This window comes from Phalangium opilio, unplaced genomic scaffold (assembly GCF_054372755.1).
Source record: "Phalangium opilio isolate 3A_F unplaced genomic scaffold, DU_Popi_V2 ptg000056l_1, whole genome shotgun sequence".
Classification (NCBI taxonomy): Eukaryota; Metazoa; Arthropoda; class Arachnida; order Opiliones; family Phalangiidae; genus Phalangium; species Phalangium opilio.
The window spans coordinates 263,436-282,801 of record NW_028324175.1 but is presented as its reverse complement, the minus strand read 5'-3'; the positions used below and the strand labels follow the sequence as shown (position 1 = coordinate 282,801).

Below are 19,366 nucleotides of genomic sequence, written 5' to 3'. Positions count from 1 at the left end.
TAGGAGAATGTTTTGGAAAAGGTGGCAGCTAATTAATAGGAGAATATTTTAGAAAAGGTGGCAGCTAATTAGTAGGAGAATGTTTTGGAAAAGTGGCAACTAATTAGTAGGAGAATGTTTTGAAAAGGTGGCAGCTAATTAATTGGAGAATATTTAGGAAAAGGTGGCAACTAATTAATAGGAGAATATTTTGGAAAAGGTGGCAACTAATTAATAGGAGAATATTTTGGAAAAGGTGGCAACGAATTATCAGAACCATTGTTTTGGAAAAAGTGGCAACGAATTATTGGGACCATTGCTTTCGAAAAGAAGGCAACTAATTAGGTGACCAAATAATCACGAGACCAAACGGTCCCAAGGCCAAACAGTCCCGAGGCCAAACAGTCCCGAGGCCAAACAGTCCCGAGACCAAATAGTCCCGAGACCAAATAGTCCCGAGACCAAATAGTCCCGAGACCAAATAGTCCCGAGACCAAATAGTCCCGAGAAACAAACAGTCCCGAGACCAAATAGTCCCGAGACCAAATAGTCCCGAGACCAAACAGTCCCGAGACCAAATAGTGCCGATACCAAATAGACCCGAGACCAAATAATCACGATACCAAATAGTCCCGAGACCAAATCGGTGAGACCAATTAGTCCCGCGACCAAATCGACGAGACCGAAATGGCGAGACCAATTCGGCGAGACCAAATTGTCCTGTTCCGAATAACGTGGATAATGCCATTGATATTCAATTTCATTGACCGTTTTAACCATTTCAGTTCATAATTTATCTATGAAAACTTACGGAGAATTCTGGGTGCTTAGAAAAAGATTCGTAGCTGTTTTGTCCATTTCTTGATATGTGTGTTCATTGTTGTCATTGCAAATATTACTCAAAGTCCTAAAGTTTATTATGCATATTAATAGCTGTATGTATGTAATATGTATATATATATCTATATATATATATAAAAAAAATTCATAAAATTATTTCAATTGAATAGTTACCATGGGAAACCAGTGAAGTAGAATTTATAAATTATTAAACGGAAGTTTAAAAAGCTTATATTCTAGGCTGGATTGTCGGAGCCTGAAAACTGTCCAATGTTTTGAAGAGGGACCAAGTTGGATATGCAAGTTCATCTTGACCACATCCTCTCTTCTTCTTTTTGACATAAACCCTTTTTTCTTTCAAATATCTGTCCCGTACAGACTTCCATTTTTTCTGTGCTTCATCCGCTAATACGATGAGATATCGGCGATTATAGTTAAATAATGACAACATACTATAACCAAGGCTTAAATCGTACCAGTGATTTTAAACATCGAGCCTATATTCCTCCATCGACTATCTTTCATTTTTGTGTCTTTGTAGAACTTATCTGATTTGTCGAATAAATATTGACAAAGACGCACTTCATTAACAAAGTTTTCTAAATTAATTTTTTTCGCCATAGCCAACACAGCTACCACACCTGTCGCGTAATGGCCGCGAAATAAATCAGGTAGGTGGTCAGAAAAAAAGCAATCAGCTGACCATGACGTCTTCATCGTTGATTGGCTGCCGACTTTTCTTTCCGTCCTCCCGTCGCGGAAAAATAGAAAACGGGTTCCGTGCAAAACAGACAAAAAACGCCGAGATTCTCGGAAAACTACTTCGAAGAAAACGCTAAAGAGATCCAATTCCGCGGAGTTTTTGACCAGTGAAAACCGACTTTAAGGGAAGCTTCTAGGCGGCAAAGTTGGAGGGAATTAGACACAAGTTGGCGAGCCTTCCCATAGGTGACGACTGCGCCGTGTCCTCCGGAGGTGACTAGACCCCCAGAGCCCTTCCGTGACATAACAAGTAAACCTCTTTTCCTTCCCAGCTTACACACAAACTGAAACCTGATTAATCACATCCTTGCCGCGGACCTATGGACCCAATTTGCATTGAAACTAATTATAAGCAAAATAAAATTCCCCACCCTCATGGGGCCTCTGTTGCCCACTAATAGAATATACTTATTTACAGCTCTGCTAACGTCCTTTGGTTTTTAAGCTACTGTTGAACCCCCGTAGATCCATTCTGTTGCGCAACTTTGTGAAACTTGAGACGGCAGTTCATTTCATTCCTATCTTTGTTCTAACTACGCTCGTAAATCTCGTTTTCATTTGGTCGAAATTTTTAAAATTAAAATTTAACGAACATGTCGTCATGCAGGTATCGAAAGAGGAGGCGCGAAAATTCTAGAGAGAGGTCGAGGCGCGAAAATTCTAGAGAGAGTTCGAGGCGCGAGAATTCAAGAGGGAGATCGAGGCGCGAAAATTCTAAAGAGAGGAGACGCGAAAATTATAGAGAAAGAAGAGGTGATGAATCTGATGATGCTTCGAAGGAATACAATAGTGAGTTCATTTTAAATTTGAAAATTTCTTTGGGCCTTTGCATTGACATCGTGTGACTGTTGGGATTGGGCTGCATGGAGGAGTAACGTTGGATATATTTTAGAAAAGATGGTTTACTCGCATGGAGTATTCATATGATTTGCACAGTGAAGCCTGGCTAACTAGAGGACAAAAGCCGGTCTGCTATTGTCCTCCAGGGAGCCCGACCTTCACGTGTAAATGTTTTGAATCCTCCATGTCTATAAACGACCTAAACTAATAATTTAATTTCTATGAATTTTTGTAGGAGATGTTTCAAAAAAAAATTAAGAAAATGAAATGGAAAGTTTAAGTAAGAATTGTCTCTTTTTCATCATGCAGCAGCATGTATAAAATTTAATATAACGAAGCGTAATTTGCCTTTGCAAGCTTCTTAGTTTGATGGGCATGAGACCATGAAAGATTGAAATTATTTACTCTCATTGAAAAATGTCAGATTTTCAGTGGCGGCTTAAGTCAAGTGGAGGCCCCAAGCGGTAACCATTTTGGGGCCCCCAAACTCAAGATATAACAAGACGGCCCAAGGGCTCGTAATAGTAGCCATATCGTACGAGTGAATAGCCCCTCTATACCCTACCCTAATGAGTGGATAACCCCTCTATAACTTACCCTAATGAGTGAATAGCGCTATCTTTTTCAATGCTTAAATGATTTACCGTGCATAAAATCAAAGTGAATAGCCCCTCGATTCCCTACTCTAAACAGTGATTAAATTATAACCGTATAAATTTACTGTAATTCTAATATTCCGGCGAATCGAAGAACAGATAGTTTTTAGTGATAATCCCCTCGATGAGTTTACAACATAGACTTATGCCGATGCACACTTATCGCATCTTATAAATTTCTAAGTAGGACTTATGCCCAGAAACGTTTGAAAGAGAAAGTTTAGTTATAGTGATTACGCATTTTAGTGATTATCCCCTCGAATTACCTTTAGCAATGCTAAAATGATCAAACGCATAACGCTCATTTAACACTATGTTAGCTCTATCTAAACCAACATTTGAATTAACCGCCAAAACGTTCCAGTCAAACATAACATAGTTGACGATGGCTACCGAACGAGAACGAAACACATGAGGAGCGCGGTAGCAAACGGGGAAAATCGTTATCTATTTAATTAGCACATACATAAAAAGAAAATAAATATAAAAACCCCAAACATACAAATTCATAAGTATCCGACCCCACAGATAAAAATTGAAAAGTTTCCGACCCCACAGATTAAGAGGTACCCCACCCCACATCAACCCGACATTTTAGAGATAAGAATAAATAATAAAAAACTCGAGGTTTCTATCAACTCTCTTTGGTTCAGTTGGTAGAATATCTGCCCATTGCGCCAGAGACCCGGGTTCGATTCCCGGGTCTGACCTGAAAAAATTTTAATTATAATTAAATCTCTAACCGAGCCCAGTAACCCCTATGGGTGGGTTGTGGTAATATAAAGTTCCTTTTAAGCTAAAATCTGACGATAACGAAGCGACAACCCCGGCCACCACTACTACTACTACTACTACGACGGCTCGGGTCAAACTAAGAGTCTATCGTATACTACGATATGGCTAAAAATTAAATAGTAGTTGTAAGAAGGGATTTATATAAGAAGGCCTTAAATAGCGTCCGGTGCGCGCGTGATAGTCGACTATCCCCCCTTAATGGGTGGGGGGGTGGAAACGGAGCCGGGACTTATTATTTTATCTTATATCGTTTTTTTTTTGGGTCGCCTGAGAGCGCTCCGAGATCGCTCCAAATTTACGTGTTACGTCATCGCTCTAGCTCGGAGGACTAAATGTAGTTGCTCCGAACCAAAGACAAAAGTTTTTTCGGAGCCGTTTTGTGACGTCTTCAGGCGCTCCGTCTCTAGACTCTGAGCGGTTGGGATCAATCCAGGAGGAAACCGGGAGTGAGCGACTGGGTCATTGTAAGCCGCGCCGCCGTCTCGGAGCAGCTCGTTTTTACCGCAAAGAAAAACGCTATATGTTTTCCACCATCTATTTCTTTTACCTTTTCGTTAAGCCTTGGTTTGGTTTTTGAAAGTCGCGAAATAATAGGTACACTTCGATTTAGAAACAATTACAGAACGAACGATTTTCACGTAGGGACACATATTCAAAATCCATCAAGTTATGTATGTTCAAAACCTTTAACTAACTTGTTCATGGCAATTAAATGCAACCGTCGTAATGTTTCAGCAAAGAGGAAAGAAAGACGGGAAGAGAATCGGTATAGGCAGCCGTGATCCATTCGTGGTGACTACTCAAATAATAGGCCTTTTTCCATGAAATGACTGTTAGGTTAGGGTTAGGTTGAGTTTGGTTAAGTTAGGATAGCAATATGTTATAAATCATTTAACAATGTTACGCCTTTTCCAAAATATTTATGTTTATCTTCATTGACTTCTCAAATAATATGCCTTTCCAAAAAATTACTGTTAGGATAGGGTTAGGTTTGGTTTGTTTCGAAGGACGTCTCTTCCTCTTAGGAGCGGTTATACACTTCAAGTACAGTAAAACGACTGGCTTAAAGTATTTTCATGATAAATATAACATATAATAATAAATCAATATTAGCAATTGGTTTTATAATGTCATATTTTGCTGATTTATTACTATTTTGTTCTTAAAATCCTTAGTTTTAAAATAATAATTTAAAAAATTTTTGGATCTTGTTTTCATTCGTCATTTACTTCCTTTTAAAACTATTAGTCTCATCCATTTTTTACTTTGAAAAGAAAATTGTTAATGGAAGAAAATTAATTCTGCTCAATTCGGGGCCCCATGGCATCCCGGGGCCTCTAGTGGCCGCTTAGTCCGCTTACCGTTAAACCCGCCACTGCAGATTTTGTGTAGATATTGGAGATGTCAAAGTCCTGGGTTTTAAATACATGTTCAGTAAGAAATGTACTGTTATGATTGAATCTAATTTTTAGTATTTAGAGATGAAGGGCTGATACGGTGTGACTTTTTCACTAAAACCCCACGACCCCATCCCAACCTTGATTTTTATGTTAGTTTTTTTCCCCGTTAAGTACTTACTATTTATCGCTATAGATTTTTGATTTTTTTGGTATTATTTGTTTTCTCAACAACAACGTAATATATTTTTATCACTAAGCTGCCGGACGGTTTTAACACAAAAATAGTGACATGACATTTGATCAAACCCAAAAAAAGTGAACCCAACTTTGCTCTATAATTTTTTTTTAAGTTTTCATTTCGTAATAATTAGATTGAAACGAATTATTTGTTTTTTGCATTCGGATTCGCGATTCTAAAAGAACTTTATTCATGTAAAGAGCAATTATGAAAAAATGTTTCATGTCTGAAAAAAATGTATTCGTCAAGGACATTTCTTTTTTTTTGGTCACTTTAGGCTTGCTTTTTATAAATTATAAATTTGAGATTTTTCATGATAAAATTTTTACAAAAATGGAATTGTTGTTGAAAAATCTGAGATAAGATATTTTATTTCAATTAATTTATAGGAAATAAATCCATTACCAGTAAATTCAGGAGAGTGAATTAAAGAGTAGTAAAATACAGATTGTCTTTAAAATTATATAGAAAAATAAAATATCTGCGCTTCAGTCAACTGGAAAAAACTCTTATCGTTTTGTTTTTTAGGCTTGGGCAAACCAAGTCCTTTTTTATATATTATGCTGAAGGAAACGACACAGTTATGATGTCTCATTGTTGCTTTAGTTATAGCATTGCTCGATAAGCACGATATTGGGCCTTGAAGCACAGCCTCTCACTATCGCGGTATTTTTTCCCCTTCAGAACCCCTTTCGTTTTTCTGAAATGTTCAATGGCATTCCAAATGTTAGAAAGTGGTATAAGTGCGAGTTACCACGCACTTTTAAACAAAATGAAGTCTATATTCTTGTTCTGCAACTTCAAATTAATGTTTTGCCAGAGTAGAGGACAATCAATTTCCACGGGTCCTTTTAGTAACCGACGAGGCACATTTTTCCCGGGATGGAATTCTGAACTATAACAACCACCACGAATGGCGCCAATTAAACCCACACGCAACTAGTGTTAGAAGTCACCAACAGCAATTTTCTTTAAACGTATGGTGCGGCATTGTCGGTAATCATTTACTAGGTCCGCATTTTCTTCCACCCAGACTAAATGGTGAAGCATATCTCACGTTCTTAAGAGACACTTTACCTGAACTACTCGAGGACATACCGTTAGCATTACTTCGTGACATGTGGTTTATGCACGACGGGGCACCCCCACATTTCAGCCGTGCAGTTAGAGAACATCTTAATGCTACGTTTAATTTGAGGTGGATTGGGCGTGGAGGACCAGTTGCGTGGCCAGCCAGATCTCCGGATTTAAATCCGTGCGATTTCTATCTTTGGGGTCATCTCAAAGACATCGTGTACAAGAATGAAGTCCGTGATGAGGAAGACTTGCGAAGACGAATTATTGAAGGTTGTCAAACAATCAGGAACATGCCAGGAATCTTCCAACATGTCCAAGAATCTTTCAAAAGACGGGTTCATGTTTGTCTTAACGCCGGTGGTGGACATTTTGAACAATACCTGTAACGTCCATGTTAACTTGTTAAGAATAATAGTAATACCAACCGAAAGGTACCATGATACTTTGAATTTACTTTACTAGAGTAGGCATACTTCTACTCATTTAATACACTTCTGCCAGGTGAAAGTTCAATAACGATGTTAGAGGGAAACTATTGAAATTGTCTCATATTTCTTGTACACCCCATGTTCTTTGACACTTTCCACTCAGTTTGACCCAAAGAACACGCCCCTTGATTTATGGCAGACTTATCAGAAACACCCTGTATATATATCATCTTTACTATTGTAGAAAGAAATATAGTTCAAATAATCATTATAATCTTTCAGAAATTCTTACATTGAACTTTCGTCGATAGTTATTTGAAAGGACCAAGGCTTAACGGAACGAGGATGTATTACGACGATGAAGGAGATAATGGGCCAATTCCCATTTTTAAGCTTGTTTGGGTCAAACCATCTTAACATTGAAGAAATGATTAAGGTAATAGAGAATAATTATTGAATTTCGATTATGGTACAACTTTAGATTAGGATGTCTCGCAAATTTTGCGAATTTTAGGGATGTAGAGGGGCATGTATGTAAATAGGTTTTTAGCGTGTTGGTACGACTGGATTTTAATTGTTATTTTGTAGACCGCAGGAATTACGTCAGACTTGAGCGCACAACTTTGTCCCGAACCTGGACCCTGTCTTTGATTCATTGGCCCTAGTTGCTCTTTTCGTAACATTGAACGTGCTTAGCATATTAATTTGTCGGTAAACCTGAAACATTACTGACAGTGATTTTGATGATGTGCATTATACCCAGTTTTTAAAACTGGTTTTACGTAATACCCTTTAACAGTTTAAAAAAAGTCATATGACTTGTTTTTGCACTTCACTATAGACTGCTCTGCAGTTCGCTTTCATATGACCCCAGTTGCTGTTCCAATACCATTTAAAATCTTTCGCATCTTTATTTGTCGGGTTGTTTCTTTTCTCCATTCCTAAGATCATTTTAATGTGCGTTAGACAAATTTGTCATGCAAACTTTTTAATGATTCGTTTCACTTGTAAGTAGCCTAGAGATTAGGGTGTGAACGTTTTATGTATATAATTCTATAATTTATACAACGCTGCATTAAATCGCTTAAATTATTTTTTACACTTAAATGTACCTCGTTTTGAATATTTCTAAGATGAACTTTCTTGAGAAATCTCCTTTAGAGGTTTTACGTGTTTGATGAAAAACAAGAACAATTATACTTGTGTTAGTTACACCAAATTTAAGAACCTTCTCTGAAATGGATATACTTTTATCAATCTTCTTTTGGTCATGCCAAATTTAACAAACTCATCTACGTTGATCACCATCTTAACCCTCTCTAGGGTATGTTCCACGTCACGACCACAAATTTGTGGTATTCAACTATATAAAGCCAGAAAATGTCTTATAATTGATAAATCGACTAATTTGTAGGCTTCCATAATTTTTAAATTGTTTAAATTTAAAGGTATCTTGAGATTTGGGTTTTAGCTGGTATACAGACTGGAATGATGTAGGCAACCCCTTACATACCCCAGCAATAATCCGACTTACAGATAAATTGAGTCAAACTGGTAATTATGAGCTAAATAAATTGCCTAAAGGTGTCTGCGGACTGTCTAGTGCTAATGCGTGACTAAAATGCCAAATATTTTCATTGCCGATATACAGATAACTGCAATATAGCTGTTAAAAATCTCAGTATGGCCCAAATTGGAGGTTATATTTTAAGAGTCGCTGACGAAAATACCGAATGTTACGACTGTTTGGATAAGTTAATTCAAGTCTCTTCAAATTCGCCTCTGTAAACACTGATAAAATAATAGGACAATGGGGGACTTAAATACCCGTCAAGATTTTTAATATGAGTGCTAAGTTTGGTAGTTGACTTCATACTGAAATCTTTCTATCTTTTCCTTCGAAAAAATGTACTTGAATTGTACACAGAAGTATTTCTACTTATTTCAAGAAACCGCTACACTGTTCATGCAACTCTTCTCTTCCCGAAATTTTGCTCAAAAAAATTTATTAAGCCACTTTTGACTAACCATGCCATTCAGACAACTGATGCAAATGAAAAGCCCAAAATATTAAATAAGAAACCATTATCTAGGAAAGTTTTAAAAGTGAAAGTGGTATGTAGACTAAAGGAGAAGAGTGTGATATTTTTCATTGTGATCATTATACCGTTTTGTGGAAAAAAAGTATATTGTTCCTATTTTGGTAAAGAAGTTCCTGTTTGTGAAAAAAACAAATAAAAGATGATAATTCTAGTCAATGAAATGATTTTATAATTTTTGTCATTTATGTTAATTTCTAGGGTAAAAAAATGTGTCTTAACATCATTTAGTCGTATTTCCTCTAAATTTTAAAAATTATGCTATCACACAGGAAAAAATTGCCATAAAAAAACAGCAACGTACTGGCAGCAGCAGATGCCATTACATTGCTGTTAATATGACAGTTTCGGTTAACTGTTTTTAAAACTGTTCAGCACGCTGTCAATATAACTGCATGGTTTACTGTTTTAAACGGTATAGATTACTACTTACCTCACAGTAGACTATGCTTTAAAAGCAGTTGGGTGTAATGTTAATGTAACGGTAGAATATGTTTTTAAACAGTTCAGCTGACTTTTACTTAAACATTAAAACGAATTTTTAAAACGATTTAACGAATTGTTTTTGAAATTGTATCAGTTTTTAAAACCGTTCGGCTTGCTGTTAATGCAACAGTATGCAGAACGGGAGAACCGTTCGGTTTACTGTAAATTTAACAGTTTGCACACTTTTAAAAACGGATGGCTTACTGTTAGTGTAACAGTAATAAACTTTTTAAAACTGTTCGCCTCACTGTAAATTAAACATTCAACAAACTTTTTAAAAACCCTTCAGCTTACTGTTAATTCGACAATATTCACCCTTGTAGAATCAAATGAGCTTACTGTTAATTCGACAATATTCACCCTTGTAGAATCAAATGAGCTTACTGTTAATTTGACAATATTAACCCTTGTAAAACCAGATGGGCTTACTGTTAATCCGACAATATTCACCCTTGTAAAGTCAAATGAGCTTACTGTTAATTTGACAATATTGACTCTTTAAAACTGTACAGCTAACTGTCCGTTCAACAACATTCACACTTTATAAAATTCCTGTTAACTAAACGTGTTCCTCGAGGTGTAGCTTTAAGGGGCTGTTATACCACGGAACTAAACACAAACAATCTACAACGCTTAGTGCGAACACTAAGTGCCTGCGCTAAAAAGACTTTAGCCGTTACTCAAAGTCAGGGGAAAAATTCCAATGATAAATCCCCTTTAATGTAAATAATGTACACTTTAAAGTGAAAGGATAATATCAGACTATTTTATATAAGACTATATTTATTCAAAATAAGAAAAATGCATATATACTTGCAAGGAAACATTTTTATTAACAATTTGAATCGTGCATTTAAAAGCCTTTAGTCAGCTTCGCGATTACAATACTTCATTTTTTTAAACATATTATTGTTTCTCGTCTGGTTTAGTAGTGAAAAAAAGAAGCTTATAAGATAATTTACTATGAAGTTAGAAATTGATAATTACCAGAATTTTGAAAAATGAAAAATCAAAGATGTCCTTGACAAGAATTCTACGGCAGAAAACATATTATAATTTTAGCATAATAATTCATCATAGTAAAATACACACCAATCTTTTGACCACTCATAGTTTGAAATTTTATTTATGAGTGACAGAACCTTAGGATGTATTGATGGGTTTTTTTTTAATCCATTTCCCCCTTGTTTTGCATTCACTTTTGTTGCGTATCTGAAGTTTTCAAACCATGTTAGAAAAGGACATTAGTAGAAATATTGGTTTTAGCATAATTAACATAATATCAATAAGTATGACGAGGAATGTATAGATTTCCGCTACTTGGAATCTTTCACAGGCCATAGATCCATATTAATCAAAAATGTCTTGATTAGAATCAAGACCTAAAAAGTATCGATAAGACTGAGGTTATCACTTGTCTGAATGATCAGATATTAATTTTTCTTTTTAATTGAAACTTAAATGCATGCTTAAGAAAAAACAACGTTCCATTACCGTTTTCCGTTGAAATAAATTATTTTACTGGTAATCAATTTCAAAAATTTACTTATCTCGGCTTTTCGACCACAATTCCATTCCCCGAAAACATTTTATCATTACATTAATTACTTTTGGGAGAGTACGTGTATGGTTTTGCGTTTTAAAAGGTTCCTAAAGACGTTACATCCCCATTCGTGACCGGCACGCTTCGCAGTGGAACATTTTAATTATTCTAAAACCAATGGCGCCAAATTCAATAGGGACAGTTAGATTTTTACTCGCGGTTTTGCAAAATGATGTAATATCAAGTGTACTTTAGTCAACCGTCGTATTGTTCTTTCTCATAGTTCAGGGCATGATCAGTGTTACTGCCCAATTTCTCTCTCTAGTTTCTAACAATGGTTAGAGACTATTTGATATGGCACGGACAACGTTATATACATTTGTAAATTTTAAGTAGCACAAAAGGAAAAAAATCCAATTTTTTTATATTTTGGTTTGAAATAAATAAACTCATGATAGTAGTTATAACGAACAAAAAGTCAAGGGAATGGCACCGGTAATGAGCAGCAGAAAGAGAGGAAAGTTTGCTTCAAGTTAGCAGAGGGACATGGTAGTGAAAATGGTAATCTTGAATTTTGTTCGTTCAAACCTTAATATATCATTAAAAATTCAAGTGAGGAGGCGGCACTACCTAGAAAGATTGATTTTGGCAGATAACAGCGAAAAATTATGTTCTACACACACTGGGACTATGAGAGAGTTTCAAGGCCGAGGTCGCACATGATGAAATAGTTTGCTCAGGTCCTGTTAGTCTCGAAAGGGTTATATAGTGCTTGTAACTTTTAAAAGGTTCTTGTCATGGCTAAACAGACCGCTATTACAGTTTTTTATTGTTTTATAGGTTATTTTGACACGTTATCTCCCAAAAGTAATTAATGTAATGATAAAATGTTTTCGGGTAATGGAATTGTGGTCGAAAAGCCGAGATAAGTAAATTTTTGAAATTGATTACCAGTAAAATAATTTATTTCAACGGAAAACGGTAATGGAACGTTGTTTTTTCTTAAGCATGCATTTAAGTTTCAATTAAATAGAAAAATTAATATCTGATCCTTCAGACAAGTGATAACCTCAGACTTATCGATACTTTTTAGGTCTTGATTCTAATCAAGACATTTTTGATTAATATCTGTTCCTTCAGTCTTCATTTTAATTAAGAATGTTAAGAAACAGTTTTACATTTTCAAAATCTGCACTAAGCAGAAACATATAAAGGGGACCATAAATTTAGCTCAATCAAACATTTATTTATAATAATACTTCAAAAAAAACGTAAATCAATAAAAGTTTGTATTCTTATTGTAATTAGCATAATACAATTTTTTACAATGACCAGTTTAAAAATTGCCTGGTCCAGTTCAAAAATTAAATCGGAGGGGGGTCAGTGGTCCACGAGACTACTGAGAAAGTTCAAGGGTACCATTAAAATTCTAATATTTTAATTATCCACTTCTTTGGTTTAGCAGACGACGTGCAGGAAAGTCGCTGGCCTAATGTCTAGTTTAAAAAATCCTTATTTGGTCACGGACCAGAAAACTCACGTAAACGCGAAGCGAATGTCGAAAACTACGTATTTTCCGACTGAGGAGAGGCGAAATAGCCCGGCCTCCTTTTACGTCCCCCCTAACCGAAAGGTTAGTGGTTCGAGCCCAGCCAGGAGCGGTGTTGTGAAGTCTCTGATGTAACGTAAAAAGTCAAAGTTTTGCCAAAATACGTGACGATTATTGTTCTTCATAGCTTCCGTGGTGCAATGGTTAGCGCGTTCGGCTGTTAATCGAAAGTTTGGTGGTTCAAGCCCAGCCAGAAGCGGTGTTGTGAAGTCTCTTATGTAACGAAAAAAGTCAAAGTTTTGCCAAAATACGTGACGATTGTCGTTCTTCAAAGCTTCCGTGGTGCAATGGTTAGCGCGTACAGCTGTTAACCGAAAGGTTGGTGGTTCGAGCCCAGCCAGGAGCGGTGTTGTGAAGTCTCTGATGTGACGTAAAAATCAAAGTTCTGCCAAAATACGTGACGATAATTGTTTTCAAAGCTTTTGTGCTGCAATGGTTAGCGCGTTCGGCTGTAAACCGAAGGGTTGTTGGTTTTAGTCCACCCTGGAGCGTTGTTGTGAAGTCTTATAAATAACGTAAAAATTCAAAGTTTTTCTACAATACCTGAAGATCATTTAATTTCAAAGCTACCGTGGCGCAATGGTTAGCGCGTTCGGCTGTTAATCGAAAGTTTGGTGGTTCGAGCCCAGCCAGAAGCGGGGTTGTGAAGTCTCTGATGTAACGTAAAAAATCAAAGTTTCGCCAAAATATGTGACGATAATTGTTTTTCAAAGCTTCCGTGGCGCAATGGTTAGCGCGTTCGGGTTTTAACCGAAAGGTTGGTGGTTCGAGCCCAGCCAGGAGCGGTGTTGCGAAGTCTCTGATGTGACGTAAAAAGTCAAAGTTTTGCCAAAATACGTGACGATAATTGTTTTCAAAGCTTTTGTGCTGCAATGGTTAGCGCGTTCGGCTGTTAATCGAAAGTTTGGTGGTTCAAGCCCAGCCAGAAGCGGTGTTGTGAAGTCTCTTATGTAACGAAAAAAGTCAAAGTTTTGCCAAAATTCGCGACGATAATTGTTTTTCAAAGCTTCCGTGGTGCAATGATTAGCGCGTTCGGCTGTAAACCGAAGGGTTGTTGGTTTTAGTCCACCCGGGAGCGTTGTTGTGAAGTCTTATAAATAACGTAAAAATTCAAAGTTTTTCCACAATACCTGAAGATCATTTAATTTCAAAGCTTCCGTGGCGCAATGGTTAGCGCGTACAGCTGTTAACCGAAAGGTTGGTGGTTCGAGCCCAGCCAGAAGCGGGGTTGTGAAGTCTCTGATGTAACGTAAAAAATCAAAGTTTCGCCAAAATATGTGACGATAATTGTTTTTCAAAGCTTCCGTGGCGCAATGGTTAGCGCGTTCGGGTTTTAACCGAAAGGTTGGTGGTTCGAGCCCAGCCAGAAGCGGTGTTGTGAAGTCTCTTATGTAACGAAAAAAGTCAAAGTTTTGCCAAAATACGTGACGATTATCGTACTTCAAAGCTTCCGTGGTGCAATGGTTAGCGCGTACAGCTGTTAACCGAAAGGTTGGTGGTTCGAGCACAGCCAGAAGCGGGGTTGTGAAGTCTCTTATGTAACGAAAAAAGTCAAAGTTTTGCCAAAATTCGCGACGATAATTGTTTTTCAAAGCTTCCGTAGTGCAATGGTTCAAGTACCTACAAGCACCCACAAGTACCTACAAACACTCACAAGTACCCACAAGTACCCACAAGTACCTACAAGTACCAAAGGCAGTGTGGGGGACCTTTTCCAACTTAACTTGTTAGCTCACACAAAGCTAGGTCCCCTTTTTTTCAACCACCACGAGATTTGAACCTAATAGATTTAAAAGTGCTAACATCATAAACTGACTCTTTACACTGCTTAAATATCGCAGATTGGAATGGTTTTGAAAATTTAAATTTAAACATACTTAGACTTAATTATAGTCAATGAAAATTGCTTAGCGGAATGTTAGGTGTTGTACCTTCCATTTAAAACCGTTTTCAAGTCTAACAAACGTATAGTTTTTCTAAAATCGGATTAACCGGAATGTTTTTTTCCAAAAATTTCCCATGTTATTTCTATGGGAAAAATTCCAGTTTTTCAACAAAAGGTGTGATGAATTTTATGGAAATGAAAACCACCCTTAGCAACTTTATTTTTTATAAAATTAACTAATTAATGAATCTCTTTGAAATTTTAACCACATATTGTGGGCCAGAATTGTAGTTCTGTGCAATTTTTTCAAAACAATTTATGCAATACAAAAAAAAACTACAGCCAAACAAAAAACCCTCCTTATACATTAAGAGCAGTATGAAGTCTTATCTAAGAGAGCTACCGCTCTCTCAGAATTATAATTTAATTAGTATCCATCTGGATTATGCTCTTTCCAGGAAATGGACGTTGAGGGTGAATTTCAAATTAAATATGCTCAGTAAAGCTAAAATTAATGCTGTAGTGTAGCGCAATAGTGTTAGTTCAATTTATAGTGTAGTTTAGTTTTCGCCGAACTACCTGAATTTTTAAACTTCGCGCCTTTTCATGAATTTAGATGACAATGTAAATTTATTTAAGTGCTAAGTGTGAAATAGGCAATTTGAGATTAGACGAACTACTCGTGTAGTTATCATTTTAGTCTTTTACCCTAATTAAAAGTTATCCTTGAATTTTACCCAAAAAATGTTCTTTTCTGTTCATTCCACTTTAATTACGCCAAATTAATATGAAATTGACACTTAAATGTGGTTCCGCAGTATTGTTTTAGCTTATAAAATGAGTTTCAATAAATAATTTTCCCTAATTATCTTTTGCCGAACATTCGCGCCTTAAATGTTTTTCTATGATAATGTAAATTTATTTAAGTTTTAAATGAAAAAATCGGTTGGACGAACAACTCGTGTAATTTTATTATGAATTATTTAGTTTCATTAAAAATTATTCCTGTCTATTCGGAAAATATGGTTGTTTTGCGTTAATATCTCATTAATTATACTTAATTAAGTTGATATTAACGCTGTACCTTGGTTTATTAATTACTTTACAATATGAGTTTGATTTCTTCTAAACTTAATAGGAGTTTTTGTCTTTGCCGACGCGCTTGTATTTTTGCTTTTAAGTATACCTTTAAAATATCTACCTTCGGAAACTGAAAAATGGGCAATGAAGCTGTTTTAAGAAAAGGGTTTCCGTCCACCGCGACGTCTCCTTCGACTTATGTTTTGTATAATCAGAACAGGGTTAAACAAGACGGCCCAAGGGCTCGTAATAGTAGCCACATCGTACGAGTGAATAGCCCCTCTATACCCTACCCTAATGAGTGGATAACATAAATTAAAAGAAAATAAATATAAAAACCCCAAACATACAAATTCATAAGTATCCGACCCCACAGATAAAAATTCAAAAGTATCCGACCCCACAGATTAAGAGGTACCCCACCCCACATCACCCCGACATTTTCGAGATAAAATTTAAGGATAAAGTCTCGAGAATTCTATCAAGTCTCTATGGCAAGAAAATGAATATAAAAAACTAAAAGAAAAATAGAAAATAAATATAAAAATCTAAAATAAAAAAAATCAGAAGTGTCCGACCCCACAGATAAAAATTCAAAAGTATCCGACCCCACAGATAGAGAGGTACCCTCCCCCTATCCCCGACACTTTAGAGATAAACTTAAGAATAACAAGGGTGCCACCCAGCCAGGAGCGGTGTTGTGAAGTCTCTGATGTGACGTAAAATGTCAAAGTTTTGCCAAAATACGTGACGATTATTGTTCTTCGAAGCTTCCGTGGTGCAATGGTTAGCGCGTTCGGCTCTTAACCGAAAGGTTGGTGGTTCGAGCCCAGCCAGGAGCGGTGTTGTGAAGTCTCTGATGTGACGTAAAATGTCAAAGTTTTGCCAAAATACGTGACGATTACATCAGAGACTTCACAACCTGGGCTCGAACCACCAAACTTTCGATTAACAGCCGAACGCGCTAACCATTGCGCCACGGAAGCTTTGAAATTAAATGATCTTCAGGTATTGTGGAAAAACTTTGAATTTTTACGTTATTTATAAGACTTCACAACAACGCTCCAGGGTGGACTAAAACCAACAACCCTTCGGTTTACAGCCGAACGCGCTAACCATTGCAGCACAAAAGCTTTGAAAACAATTATCGTCACGTATTTTGGCAAAACTTTGATTTTTACGTCACATCAGAGACTTCACAACACCGCTCCTGGCTGGGCTCGAACCACCAACCTTTCGGTTAACAGCTGTACGCGCTAACCATTGCACCACGGAAGCTTTGAAGAACGATAATCGTCACGTATTTTGGCAAAACTTCGACTTTTTTCGTTACATAAGAGACTTCAGAACACCGCTTCTGGCTGGGCTTGAACCACCAAACTTTCGATTAACAGCCGAACGCGCTAACCATTGCACCACGGAAGCTTTGAAGAACGATAATCGTCACGTATTTTGGCAAAACTTTGACTTTTTACGTTACATCAGGGACTTCACAACACCGCTCCTGGCTGGGCTCGAACCACCAACCTTTCGGTTAGAAGCCGAACGCGCTAACCATTGCGCCACGGAAGGTCTGAAAAACTATTATCGTCACATATTTTGGCAAAACTTTGATTTTTTACGTTACATCAGAGACTTCACAACACCGCTTCTGGCTGGGCTCGAACCACCAACCTTTCGGTTAACAGTTGTACGCGCTAGCCATTCCGCCACGGAAGCTTTGAAGTTCAATGATCTTCAGGTATTGTAGAAAAACTTTGAATTTTTGCGTTATTTATAAGTCTTCACAACAACGCTCCCGGGTGGACTAAAACCAACAACCTTTCGGTTTACAGCCGAACGCGCTAACCATTGCACCACGGAAGCTTCGAAAAACAATTATCGTCGCTAATTTTGGCAAAACTTCTACTTTTTTCGTTACATAAGAGACTTCACAACACCGCTTCTGGCTGGGCTTGAACCACCAAACTTTCGATTAACAGCTGAACGCGCTAACCATTGCGCCACGGAAGCTTTGAAAAACAATTATCGTCACATATTTTGTCAAAACTTTGATTTTTTACGTTACATCAGAGACTTCACAACACCGCTTCTGGCTGGGCTCGAACCACCAACCTTTCGGTTAACAGCTGTACGCGCTAACCATTGCGCCACGGAAGCTTTGAAATTAAATGATCTTCAGGTATTGTGGAAAAACTTTGAATTTTTACGTTATTTATAAGACTTCACAACAACGCTCCAGGGTGGACTAAAACCAACAACCCTTCGGTTTACAGCCGAACGCGCTAACCATTGCACCACGGAAGCTTTGAAAAACAATTATCGTCGCGAATTTTCGCAAAACTTTGACTTTTTCGTTACTTAAGAGACTTCACAACACCGCTTCTGGCTGGGCTTGAACCACCAAACTTTCAATTAACAGCCGAACGCGCTAACCATTGCACCACGGAAGCTTTGAAAAACAATAATCGTCACGTATTTTGGCAAAACTTTGACATTTTACGTCACATCAGAGACTTCACAACACCGCTCCTGGCTGGGCTCGAACCACCAACCTTTCGGTTAAGAGCCGAACGCGCTAACCATTGCACCACGGAAGCTTCGAAGAACAATAATCGTCATGTATTTTGGCAAAACTTTGACATTTTACGTCACATCAGAGACTTCACAACACCGCTCCTGGCTGGGTGGCACCCTTGTTATTCTTAAGTTTATCTCTAAAGTGTCGGGGATAGGGGGAGGGTACCTCTCTATCTGTGGGGTCGGATACTTTTGAATTTTTATCTGTGGGGTCGGACACTTCTGATTTTTTTTATTTTAGATTTTAATATTTATTTTCTATTTTTCTTTTAGTTTTTTATATTCATTTTCTTGCCATAGAGACTTGATAGAATTCTCGAGACTTTATCCTTAAATTTTATCTCGAAAATGTCGGGGTAATGTGGGGTGGGGTACCTCTTAATCTGTGGGGTCGGATACTTTTGAATTTTTATCTGTGGGGTCGGATACTTATGAATTTGTATGTTTGGGGTTTTTATATTTATTTTCTTTTAATTTATGTTATCCACTCATTAGGGTAGGGTATAGAGGGGCTATTCACTCGTACGATGTGGCTACTATTACGAGCCCTTGGGCCGTCTTGTTTAACCCTGTTCTGATTATACAAAACATAAGTCGAAGGAGACGTCGCGGTGGACGGAAACCCTTTTCTTAAAACAGCTTCATTGCCCATTTTTCAGTTTCCGAAGGTAGATATTTTAAAGGTATACTTAAAAGCAAAAATACAAGCGCGTCGGCAAAGACAAAAACTCCTATTAAGTTTAGAAGAAATCAAAGTCATATTGTAAAGTAATTGATAAACCAAGGTACAGCGTTAATATCAACTTAATTAAGTATAATTAATGAGATATTAACGCAAAACAACCATATTTTCCGAATAGACAGGAATAATTTTTAATGAAACTAAATAATTCATAATAAAATTACACGAGTTGTTCGTCCAACCGATTTTTTCATTTAAAACTTAAATAAATTTACATTATCATAGAAAAACATTTAAGGCGCGAATGTTCGGCAAAAGATAATTAGGGAAAATTATTTATTGAAACTCATTTTATAAGCTAAAACAATACTGCGGAACCACATTTAA

At 37.0% G+C, this 19,366-nt stretch overlaps 4 non-coding genes across 4 annotated transcripts; 1 reads left to right on the top strand and 3 right to left on the bottom strand.

The window, feature by feature from the left end:
* The first annotated feature begins 16,486 nt into the window (after positions 1–16,486).
* Positions 16,487–16,559, top strand: TRNAK-CUU (transfer RNA lysine (anticodon CUU)). The gene has a single exon. It is a non-coding gene; the product is annotated as a tRNA-Lys (tRNA).
* Positions 16,560–17,216: 657 nt separating this feature from the next.
* TRNAR-UCU (transfer RNA arginine (anticodon UCU)) lies at positions 17,217–17,289 on the bottom strand. Its single transcript has one exon. It is a non-coding gene; the product is annotated as a tRNA-Arg (tRNA).
* A 221-nt stretch (positions 17,290–17,510) lies between these two features.
* On the bottom strand, positions 17,511–17,583 carry TRNAY-GUA (transfer RNA tyrosine (anticodon GUA)). The gene has a single exon. It is a non-coding gene; the product is annotated as a tRNA-Tyr (tRNA).
* Positions 17,584–18,244: 661 nt separating this feature from the next.
* Positions 18,245–18,317, bottom strand: TRNAK-CUU (transfer RNA lysine (anticodon CUU)). Its single transcript has one exon. It is a non-coding gene; the product is annotated as a tRNA-Lys (tRNA).
* Positions 18,318–19,366: the final 1,049 nt, after the last annotated feature.